A 12,537-nucleotide genomic window follows, 5' to 3' on the forward strand; every position below is an offset into this window, starting at 1 on the left:
GGCCTCCTTCATGGGATAGTCTTGGTGGGAAAAAGTATGGGCTTGTCATTGTTGATGATTACTCAAGATATACATGGGTCTTCTTCCTCAAGTCCAAGGACGAGACGAAGATCACCTTCATTGATTTTGCCAAGCAAGCACAACACAAGTTTGACAAAGAAATCTTGGCAATAAGAAGTGATAATGGCTCTGAGTTCAAGAACTACACCTTGGAAGAATTTCTTAGTGATGAAGGGATTGAGCATCAATATTCATCTCCATACACTCCCCAACAAAATGGTGTAGCAGAAAGGAAGAACCGCACACTTGTGGAGATGGCAAGGTCCATGTTGGATGAATACAAGTCGCCACATAGTTTCTGGGCCGAGGCTGTCAACACCGCATGCCATGCATCAAACCGGCTCTTCCTCCGCGCTATATTGGAAAAAGACTCCATATGAGCTCCTAACTGGGAAGCCGATTGTCAAGTACTTTCGTGTATTTGGGTGCAAATGTTTCATCCTGAACAAATGAGAAGGTTAGGAAAATTTCAATCCAAAACCATTGAGGGCATATTTGTTGGCTATGGATCAAACTCTCATGCCTATAGAGTCTACAACAAATCCAATGGATGTGTTGTAGAAACTTGTGACGTGGTGTTTGATGAATTTAATGGCTCCCATGGGAGCAAGTTGATCTAAGTGATGTAGGTGAAGAAGATTCTTCTCAAGATATCTTGGACATGGGTGTTGGTGCACTTCTTCCAATGGAACAAGAACCTCATGATGATGAAGAAGAAGATGGAAGCTTCACGCATCATCAAACTACTTCAACACCCATACCAGCACAAGCTCCTATTGCTCAACCAATGCCCGTAGACCAAGTACAAGATGATGATCAAGTTCCTCTTCATGATAATCATCAAGAACAAGATCATCCTCAAGGGCAAGAACAATAAAGTGCAATCATTAATGACGAACCTTAACAAATGCAATATGAAGAAGAAAATCTTCCACCACACACTAATGATCCATATGTTGAGGATGTGGATGATGGACATGAAGTTGAACCCCGTGAAACCCTCACCTCCATCATGCCTCGAGTGGCCGGTCGTGTTGATGTTGACAAAATTCTTACCGGCATATCGCAAGGTAGAGTCATCGTAAACATTTGACAAACTTTTGTGCTCACTTCTCGTTTGTGTCTAGTGTTGAGCCTCTCAAGGTACAAGATGCATTGATGGACAATGATTAGCTCATTGCTATGCAAGAAGAGTTGAACAGTTTTGAACGCAATCAAGTGTGGTCATTAGTCGAGAGGCCAACTACCGAGCACGACGTCATTGGAACAAAGTGGATTTTCAAGAACAAGCAAGATGAGAATGGTGTGATCATCCGTAACAAGGCAAGGTTAGTGGCACAAGGGTACTCACAAGTTGAAGGTTTGGAATTTGGTGAGACCTTTGCCCCCGTTTCCCGTCTTGAATTCATTCGCATCTTACTTGCTTGTGCTGCTTTCAATGGTTTTACATTACATCAAATGGATGCGAAGAGTGCTTTCCTTAACGGTCCTCTACAAAAAGAAGTATATGTATCACAACCACCTGGGTTCGTTGATCCCGATCACAAAGACTATGTGTATAAACTTCATAAGGCTTTGTATGGCCTCAAACAAGCACCCCGTGCTTGGTATGATCATCTTAAGAAGTGTTTACTCGATGATGGTTTTGTGAGAGGGGTGATCGATCCCACTCTTTTTACTAAGAGGGACAAGGGTGATTTGATCTTATGCCAAATCTATGTAGATGATATCATTTTTGGTTCTCCTAACATTCATTTGTGCAAGAAGTTTGCGGCTTCCATGACCAAGAATTTTGAAATGTCACTCAATGCGGATTTGAAGTTCTTCCTCAGATTTCAAATTCAACAATTTCAAGAAGGGATTTTCTTGTCTTAAGAAAAATACCTCAAGGATATCCTAGAGAAGTTTGGCATGTCTGATGCTAGTCCATGTAAGACACCCATGCCAACCAAAATTGTACTCACTGAAGACACAAATGGTATTCCTTTCGACCCATCTATTTACCTCTCTATGATTGGTTCTTTGCTTTATCTTTGTGCATCTAGACCAGACATCATGTTTATTGTATGCATGTGTGCTAGATTTCAAGCTTTCCCTCGGTAAAGTCATCATAAGGCGGTTAAGCATATTCTTAGATACCTTGTTCACACCCCAAAGTTGGGTCTATGGTACCCCAAGGATGCTAAGTTTGATCTCATTGGGTACACAGATGCGGATTGGGCTGGAGACAAAGTGGATCATAAGTCCACCTCGAAGAAACCAAATTTGTTGCCCTCTCCCCCGCCGAAGCTGAATACATTGCAACTGCCAGTTGTGCAACTCAATTACTATGGATGAGGCAAACTTTGAAGGATTATGGTATCACCTATAGAAATGTGCCTCCTCTATGTGATAATGAAAGTGCCATCAATATTGCTGAGAATCCTAAAGATCATACCCGCACCAAGCACATTGATATTAGGTATCACTTCTTGAGAGATCATGTGGAGAAGGGGGATATTGACATTGCTCATGTTGGCATCGATATGCAACTTGCAGACATTTTCACCAAGCCATTGGATGAAGCAAGGTTTTGTCAACTTAGGCGTGAACTTGGTATCTTGGAGCTTGACAATATTATGTGAAATCTAGTACCCAATCATGCATGAACTTAATGTCTTGTCTTGATGTAGGCATATATTTAGGGGGAGACACTCAACTCATGAGTACTCTCACCCTATGCAATGCATAAAAAGAACAAACACTCTCAAAGCTACCATGTTATTCTAACTACGGTGCTTTAAAATGATGGATCAGTGATTATGCACCCAAAGTTCAAATTCTTGCGGTGCCATGTCACGTATACTCAAACATGGGTTAGATCTGTGTGATCTATTTTTGTTGTTGTTGTTGTTTTATTGGCATAGGATACTCACCGCTTGACATTATACTAATTCTTCTTACTCCATACTGAAATCATCGTTTGTACCCTTACACATGGGTTAGATCATCATTGTCATTATCTCCTACCTTTGTCATCATCTCCATTGTCTTTTACGGACAAATTTCTGTGTGTCGGTCGTCCGGTACTGTCCGGACGTCCGTAAAAAGCCTTCTGTGGCCCTCAGGCCGGTCGTCCGGTACCGTTCGGACGTCCGTAAAAATCCTTCTGTCGCTCTCTTCCGGACGTCTGGTCTATCTGGTCTTCCGTTAATTTTCACCTGGCCCAGGCACTGGACGTCCGTAGAACTCCGGTCGTCCGGCCTTTTCTCCGGCACATATATATAGCGCGGGGTGCGGTTCGGGTCAATTTACCCTAATCCTCGTTTGCTCCCCTCCTCTGTTCCCCACCGCCGCCGCCCCTGTCTCGCGGCTCCTCGCCGCAGCTGCTCGCCGCTCGTGCCCCTCGCCGACGCCACACCGCTCGTGTCGCCCCAATCCCCGGCGCCGCCCACCGCCTGATTCGCTCCGGTCGCCGTCGGGCCTCCGCACGTCCCCGTCACATCTCCTCCTCATCCGTTCGTCCTCCCAAGGTAGCACCTCCTCTTATTCTCCCTCATCCATCAAACTTCTTCGATCTATGATGGTGGATAAGTAATTTGTGTCTTCCTTCTCCTCTAGGTCGAGATGCCAAAGACCAAGCACTCCGCACGCAAGCAGGTCACCAATGGGCCATCTCGTCTGTCTCGTCATGCTGGCTCCGATGATTCACAGGAACGGGCTCGTCCTCGGAAGCATGTTGCCCTCCCTCACAACTTGGCTAGCGACTCCTCATCGGAGGAATCCGACTATGAGGACGAGCTGGAAGATTTGGAGCAGCCCGAGTTCGTTGTTGTTCGCACCTCCGCACCCAAGCCGGGAACACGTCGGCCCACCTTCAAGCCTCCTCCACCTCCGGTACAACCTCAAGGTGATGCCCGTTGCATCTCTCTTGAACCTCCTCTTCCTCTCGGCCGCAAAATTAAATGATTCAACGAGGTTCCTATTGCTTCCTATCTAAAGTTGCGTCGTGATGTTGATGAATTTATGGTTGCTTGCGACTCTCGGGACAATCATTTTCGCACTAATGTCCAAGCAGACATCTTTTCCACTGTCATCATTCCTAAGGATCTTTCTGTGCATGTGTGCATTGATTTAAAGCATATTCGTACTCATCCAGAGAAATATTTCGGGGCTATTGAGCTCATTGAGTCGTCCAATCTTGCTGCTCCATTTGCATTTCAGCATGACTTTAACCAATCCTCCATTCATCAATTCTATGCCACATGTTTCTTCGGTCCAAATAGCACTGTTACTCGGATGACCTCAGACACAAAGCTCATGACTTCTTATTCGCAATTTGTTGCTGCCCTTGGTTTTCCTGACATCGGGTTCAAAATTCACAAAGATGACTCCGAACATAGGCCCAAGGGCATTGATGTATGTGCTGATCTTCTCAAACCCATAGAAGATATGACTAATGAGGAGAAATAGAAGGGCCTTAACCAAGTCTCCATTTGGCGCTCTCCTTTCTTCATTATCTATCAATGTGTCATTCGCACCATTTATCCTAAGATGGGTGACAAGGGCTCTTGCAGTAGCTACTGCATCGATCTCATGCATCGCCTATATGCGGCTCCCAAAGGGAAGATCAATGTCCCTCATTTTCTGTGGCATGAAATTCACCTCGCTTCTCTCCGGCACAAGCGGGCCTTTCCTCATGCTCCCTTTCTTCAGGCATTCATCGAGAGTGTGGCTCCGTTCCTTATTGTCCGCACTCATTTGCATGAGCGATGGGTCATTCCCGCACACATGGCGGATCATTATGTTCCCAAGGACTCTTCCTCTTCTGCTCATCCGTGCCGCACTGCTGCTAGCATTCCTCGTTCTGCTCCTACTGCTCCCTCCGGATCTGCACCATTTGGTCGCATTGCTCGCTTTCTTGGGAAGACTCACTCTGTCTTGATGAAGGCTGTTACCTTTAACTGCTCCCAAAATCACGATGTTGTCACTCGCCTGATCACCTCCAAGAATGCTCTGAAGGCTCGTCTGAGAGACTCTGGAGTTTTCGATGTGAGTGATGATGATCGTCTTCTTGATGCTCCCTCTTCTGACTTTGGATTTCCTTCGGGTCCTGAGTGGTCTAATTTCTTTGGCGAGGCCGGTGGCAGTGGTGCTCATGATGACCATGATGATGATGGGTTTCTGATGATGATGATACTGTTCTGTTCGCTCCTCTTGGCCCCTTTTTGGGTACTTGATGCCAAGGGGGAGTAAGCACTTATCCTCTTAGTACTGTAATATGTGATATTAGCTTGTATCGAACTATGTTATGTATTGTACCCAGTGGCGGTGCCAGGATCAAAACCTTGTGATGTCAGGTTTTGTACTAGCGAATTTTTGTAGACAAATTAAATAGGAACACAAAGGATTGTAATTCCTTTTAAAAGATAGTTAGTATTTCAAATTTATTATCAATGTTTCTTTCAATGCATTATTTTTGAGCTATTTTAATATTTTAATTATAAATGTATTTTCGAAAAAAGTATACATTTGCAAGTACTATCATCATAGCTTATTATCTTTGACCATGTTCATGTTTTTTTTGCTGATACATAGATTTGAGATATATGAAATGGCGTTTGAATTAAAAAAAGACACAATAAAACTGAATGTGAGAAAATGTTCGAACAAGACAACTAGAGTAGATGGGCAAGCGTAGAACATCTTACCTTCGGAGACAATGCTCATGGAATAGATTAAACGAATACAGATGTAACTAGAGGCTCAACATCTTGAGAAAGAAAATACATGATTTATATAAGAGCTGATGATTTTTAGATTTAACTCTTGGCGATTGCGGAGTCGAAAAGAAGCAAGAGACTGGTACAAATGGAGAATAGACTTCGGTACTATTGCATGTCCTCAAGTATCCCACATAAGTGTGTATTTCCTCAAAATTTCATATATTTAGACCAATATCTAATGCTATTTCTATAGTTATTAGGACTTCCATTGCAAATTTGCTTTTTTTTCAGCCAAAAGTTACCCAACACAGATGACGAGTTGGCCTGTTTAGGAATTTTTAGAAATTGTTTATTCAGCAGCTCAGTACTTATACATGGGAGTACTTGACCTGTGAAATTCATGTGTAGTCAAGTGACCACACAACCAAAACGTGGCTTCGCCACTGATTGTACCATGAACCTTGTTATGACTATTGTTGCTTTATGTTCTATGATGTGAGTGATGAACCTATTTATGGTATTATGGTATCATGTGTTACTTGAGATTTGGGTGTTTTGGTATCACACTAAGGGGGAGCTCCTCTCATGCTTATTTGTAATTGTGGACATAGTTAGGGGGAGCTCCGCAACAAATCCTTTCGATATTCAAAGTTTATATATATATATATATATATATATACATATATATATATATATATATATTATTGAGAAGTGCATGTATGTTGTCATCAACTACCAAAAAGGGGGAGATTGAAAGTGCAATCATGCCCTTAATCTTATTTTGATGTTGATGGCAACATGCATATAAGGAACTAATCATGTTTATCAAGTACATCTCAGGATTAAGTCTCAAGGACGTGTGCGGATCATAACTAGGGACAAATGCATATTATTCAAGATCAGAGATGCAAGAAAATAGCTCTGGCTTTTTTCTTTTCTTTCTTATTTGCGGCTTTGTTTCTTGAGTATAGGGATCCCGCACTATTAAGAGGGATCGTTGGATCTAGTGAAAGATTTGCTCAAAACCCACCAACTCCATCTTTCACCACATGTCAGGTAATCTACGGACATCTGATCCCTCATAGATGACCGGACTTCCGGCTCTCCACAGACGTCTGGTGTTTCTTCACAATACGATATTTGCGGATATCTGAGCTTCTCTGGACGTCCGGTCGTCGTTTTCCTCCGGAGGTCCGACACTTTCTCAACAGAACATTATTTACAGATTTTCGGTCATCTCCGAACGTCCGGACACCGGACGACCGGCATGTTTCGGACGTCCGATGGCTGTGTGCTGATTCGTGGCCTATGGATTTCCAGCGACCGGATGACCGATGGCTGTCGGACGTCCAGACCTATCTGTGCCACTGGACGTTCGGTCCTATCCGGACGTCCGACCTCTATAGTGCACTTAAGTGGCTCAAACGGTTACTTTTCCACTTCCACTATATATAGCCTTCTTCCCCCCACGGGATAAGGTTGACCATTCACTTTGAACTTGCTAAGAACATTTCACTCTCTCTCTCACTCCTGCACACCATATCCTAGATCCCCAAGGGATTTGAGAGCATTTGAGAGAAGTTGTCCGATCAAGTGATAGATCCACTCCTTCCCCTTCTTTGCACCAAAGGAATTCGTGATTTGAGCAAGTCTTGAGCTTTTCCCATCGTTCTTGTTACTCTTGGAGGTTGGAGACTCCTAGGCGGTAGGAGTCTTTCGGAGAGGAATCGACCATTGTGATTACCCCCGAAAAAGTTTGTGAGGGTTTGGAGACCACCCCAAGGTCTACCCCTAGTGGTTGAGAAACGCCTTCGTGGTGTTGTCTCAAAGGGAGAATAGGGTGAGCCTTCGTGGCGTTGGTGCGCCTTCGTGGTAACATCCACCTCAAAACGGTGATGTAGCTTCCCTCCAAGGAAGTGAACATCGGCATACATCCTCGTCTCCCGGAGTTGCGGTTGTTCCTAACCCTAACGCTCTACTTGTGGTTACTTAGCTCTTAGCACTTACTTATATCATATTGTGTTTGCTTACTTGCATACTTGTGTTACTTGTTTATCTTGCTTAGCTCTTAGCATCACTTGCAATTGTTAGGCTCACTTTCATATTCCACATTATTGCCTAAATTGCTGAGTAATAATTAAAATTTGTAGCTGTACCTATTCACCCCCCCTCTAGGTCCATCTTGATCCTTTCAGTGGCCAATCAGGACTGCTAGGTGAGAACATTGCATTCTCCTAGGAGGAGGCACGCCATAAGAAATTGCAACAGAAGGAGGATTATCACAAGAGGGACGCCGAGGTCGATGAGCTATTCGACCAACTCGAGATGGACCTCACTGATGGCGAGGAGGAGCAGGTGAAGCCATGGAGTAGAGGCCAGTTCTTTTGGGGCTTATGGTTGGCTGTGAGAATAAGTTGCCCCCTCACTAGCTTATTCTAAAAGCCCAATCTAAAATTTTGGAGAAGCCATTGCTCGAAGCCATTGCTTGTAGGGAAGCTCTTTCCCTAGCGGACAATCTCCTTCTTCACAATTTTATGGTGGCCACTGATTTGTAACATGTTGCTAATGATATACCGAAGGGCTGCAATGGGCTATCATGTCTGAAATCAAACTTGAGCTTTGTATTTTAATTGTCTTTTATGTTTTGAGGGTCAACATTGAATATCAAAACTCATTCACTAGTTAAGTTTTCTCATTCGTTAAATCCAGGGAACCATGTATGCTTTGGCCAACTCCACGATCTTAGTTGTATCACCCTTAGGATGTGAACTATGAGTAACAAAGCTTGGTTCTTCTGGAAAAACTAATTCAGGAGCACTCCCTCTGTAAATTAATATAAGAGCGTTTAGAGTAAATGCTCTTATATTAGTTTACGGAGGGAGTAGTTGCATTGGTGCCATTGGGGAGAATATCAGCTAATACCATCACTTGTATGCTTCCATGATACCAATTTAAAAATGTTAAATTTAAATGTTTCCAAAAATCTATGGGTTTCATTGTTTGTCTAGCCAGTACACAACTTCAAGCGCAAGTTCTGATCCAGCCCCGGGCGGACGAGACTTGCCTGCTCCCCCGGCGTGTGCCCATCCGTGCTCCCGCGTACGTGGCTTGATTTGATTGAAAGAAGATAAGGTCCGGCCCCACCCCCTTAAAATCAGAGGAGGAGATGATTAGATTAGAAAGAAAAGAGGAAAAAAAACAATCATAGGATAAAGTGAGAGCACGGATGGGAGCATGGGGAGGGAGCAGGCAAGCCGGATCCGCCCGGGCAGGCGGGCAACGTTCTGATTTCTGAATGTCGCGACACCTCCTGGGCCCCACTACGATCCCCATCCCTACCCACTTTCCCCTTTCCAGTCAAAAACCATCCCTCGCCACGCCCCAAGCAAGTCCCAACCCAGCCCCAACGGAGAACCCGCTGCTGGAGATGGTGATCAGAGGCCTGCCTCTCCTCGCCGACGACGTCGACCTCGCCCAGAGCCTCCTCGACCTCGTCCATGCCGAGATCGACCGGACCGAAGCCCGCCTCGGCGAGGTGGCGGCCCAGCTCGAGCAAATCCAGGGCCTGGCCTTGGAGTTGGAGGGAATGCGCCTGGCCCTCCCCGTGGCCACGGAGGAGCTGCTCGCGGCGAACGAGGCCAGATTCCACGCCCTCCTGCGCCAGCAGCGGCATCTCACCCAGGCCGTCCAAGTGCTCCTCGTCCTCCGGGCGGCCGCCTACACCAGGAGCCGCTCGCACCTCGTCCCCGGCGTGTTCCTCGCGGCCGCGTCGGCGGCGGTGGTGCCCGGGTTCAGGACCTTCGTCAGGTTCTCCGTCTTGGTGCTGGGTTTCCTCTTCGCTTCTGGGCGTGGTCGTGGAGGGTAATGTGGCTCCAGAAGCGTACCTCACTTCGTACAATCGATGCCCGTTAATTCCACTTCCCTTGTCATGTTGTTTGCTCTGTTGGTGATACAGATCTGAGACATGGTAATTGCTGAATGCTGACACACACCATTCGAGGTTTTTGGGGGTTGGGAATTTTCTTTTGTTTGGTGGTGTTGGGGGTGGGTCGCCCATCATAAAGTTGCCGAAATTTCGATTATGGACAAAAAGCATAAATTTCCGTTTAAATTTAAGTGGAATTCAAGCAATGTCTTGCGGGGATTTGAATCGTGTTCAATTTAACTTGAACTCACGTGTTACTTATTTTGTTTTAGCCGAAATGTCTATATTTTGGTACCCATGATAGAACCAATCCCAAACATTTCATTAAATATTAATATTTCACATCCCTTATATTCTGGGTCGTCTTCCATAATTTACATCAAGTTGATTGTTATATTGGCTATATGTTGTGAATAGTGAATCCTATCTTTTTGGGCTTTGTTATACCGCTTCTCGGATTCTGCTTCAGTTTGTTGGTGGCTTCTATTGACACTACTTGGGTGCATATATTTTCTTCGTATCCTATTTAAAATGCTTAAATCCCCGAATTCACTATTCCAAATCCCAAACATGTGCTTGGAAACATTGAATTCCAAGGCCACCACCACCATCATCGCCGAACTCGAAATGAAGTTATTTGGTAACCTTGAGCTTGAAGAAATTGTAGAGGTACTTTGGTAAACCCAAGGCAAGGAGGAGGCGGACTTGTTGAACCGCGTCAACCACATCATCAACGTCGACCACAATATCTTCATCATATAAAGTCTTAACGCACCTGCAGTTGCCTTATCGACGCTCTCTTTCGCGAAACGCTCACCGAGCTCCGTGGCAAAGGCGGATCTGTAATATCCGTAGGGTGATGAATTGCGCCGCCGACATCATGCCCGTGCTTTTAGGTGCCCAGCAGGAGGACCTGAGCTTCCACGTTCATGGGGCCCAAAGGATGCACATGACAACATTGCAGATCTCATGGTGTGGTGGATGGAGCCAAGGTTTAGAATTTCGAAAGGGCAAAATATCAATGAACCTCTAAGTAGTCAAAAATTCAAAATTATTTTGAACAAATCAATGATTTTTTTGACTTTGAATGAATTCACATTTTAAAAACTTGATTAAAGATACACAACCGTGGACATGGCAACTATCCATCCTTATGATTAATCCATTATTCAGCTAGCAATTAGGCCAGGTTTGAATTTTGGTTAGGTTATACTACCTCCGCCTCAAGATATAAGATATTTTTGTAGGCTGACTTATATTTTGAGACGGATGTAGTATTTTTTTGACAAAAAGTTTATTCTTTGCAAAATAGTCAAGATGCGAGTGTCCCATGAATCAAACTCTAGACCTAATGACTAGGAGAACAGATCCAAGTGTTTCTTTTAGCATGCAAGTTTGAAAGTACCAATTTTTTTGAGTGAAAAAACGTAAAATATCTGCCCCGCCCAAAAACAGTCAAATAATTCAAAATTTCTCAAAATTTCAATGAAATTTTAAACCTTGGATGGGGCACTTGGTACGGATCGTCATGGGGCTAGTTGTCAGATCCGAAGATGGATATGACGACATCTTCGCCCGATTTGCAGAACCCTCGACCACTGATGAATTTTTATTATAAACTATACCTTCTTTTACTAATAATACAGAAAATACAACTAAAAGAACCAAAGGTTCCATATATACCTCCTTATTCCCCGGGGGGTAGCTTATAGGCTCAGGACGGTTAACAATAGTAAGAGACAAGTCCCGTTAAGCTGAGTTACATGATGATAAACACTAATACTGACAACAAGTGAAATGGTATGTCCCATGTTGATCCTGGCTTGCTTGCACCTCATCTTCACCCTGAGTCGTAGGATCGTAAATGGCATCATGATTTAAGTGAAGAATCGAACACAAGTACAGTAGTTCAGTTTTCTGAATCCTGAAACTAGTCCCTACTCCCCGTCCGAACCTTCACTAAATGCAAGTAGTTCAGTTTGGTTTGCAAGTGTCTGCCTGCATAAGAGCGGCCTTTTGTAATGCTGGAGTTCTTGTTGGCTTACATCTACCGACTGGATTATCCAATTTAGTCTTTCGTGTTATGGGGGCGCATGTATCTGGTTTCAAGTAGTAACCACTCTTCTGTGTAACATTGTGGAAAATTAAGCCTCTTTCACTAAACATCTCCCCTCAGCTTCCATACTCCACACAGTCATTGATGTGCCGATCAGAGACTCACAAGAGTATTATCCAGAACTGCTTGGGATCAAATCAACTTTCATCTCCCCCGCAATTTTTTAATAAAAAAAATCAACTTTCACCTTTCTCAAAATTAAAATAAAATCAACTCTCCCTACTCACCATAAGAAGCCTACGGCTGGGAAAATTTCGGTTTCTTTGCTTTAGAACTAGACCTCCTCGCAAGGAACTTCACTTGGCAGAGCAAGGCCGTTTAGGAAGACCCTTTGATGGCATCACCGTTTGGGGTCCTGATCAACTTCCTTCACAAGTCGAGCCGAGCAGAGCACTGTGAAGGCGTGACACCTCGGCCCCACTGCCCACCATCCACTTTCCCCTTTCCAGTCCAAAAACCCCAGCCCAGCCCAGGCACGCCACGCCTGAAAACCCCACGGCGCCGCCCGCCCCAACGCCGATGGAGAACCCGCTGGTGCCGGCGGCGCTCGACAACCTGCCCCTCCTCCTCGACAACCCCGACCTGGCCGACACCCTCCTACACCGCGCCTTTGCAGACCTCCGGCGGAACAACGTCCTCGCCTTGCAGGCAGCCGTCTGTCTCTTGCAAGGCCTGCGCTTGGAGGCCGAGCTCCGGACCCTCCCCGCGCCCACGGAAGACCAGAGGCTCGA

The sequence above is a fragment of the Triticum dicoccoides genome, chromosome 3A (assembly GCF_002162155.2).
Source record: "Triticum dicoccoides isolate Atlit2015 ecotype Zavitan chromosome 3A, WEW_v2.0, whole genome shotgun sequence".
Lineage (NCBI taxonomy): Eukaryota > Viridiplantae > Streptophyta > Magnoliopsida > Poales > Poaceae > Triticum > Triticum dicoccoides.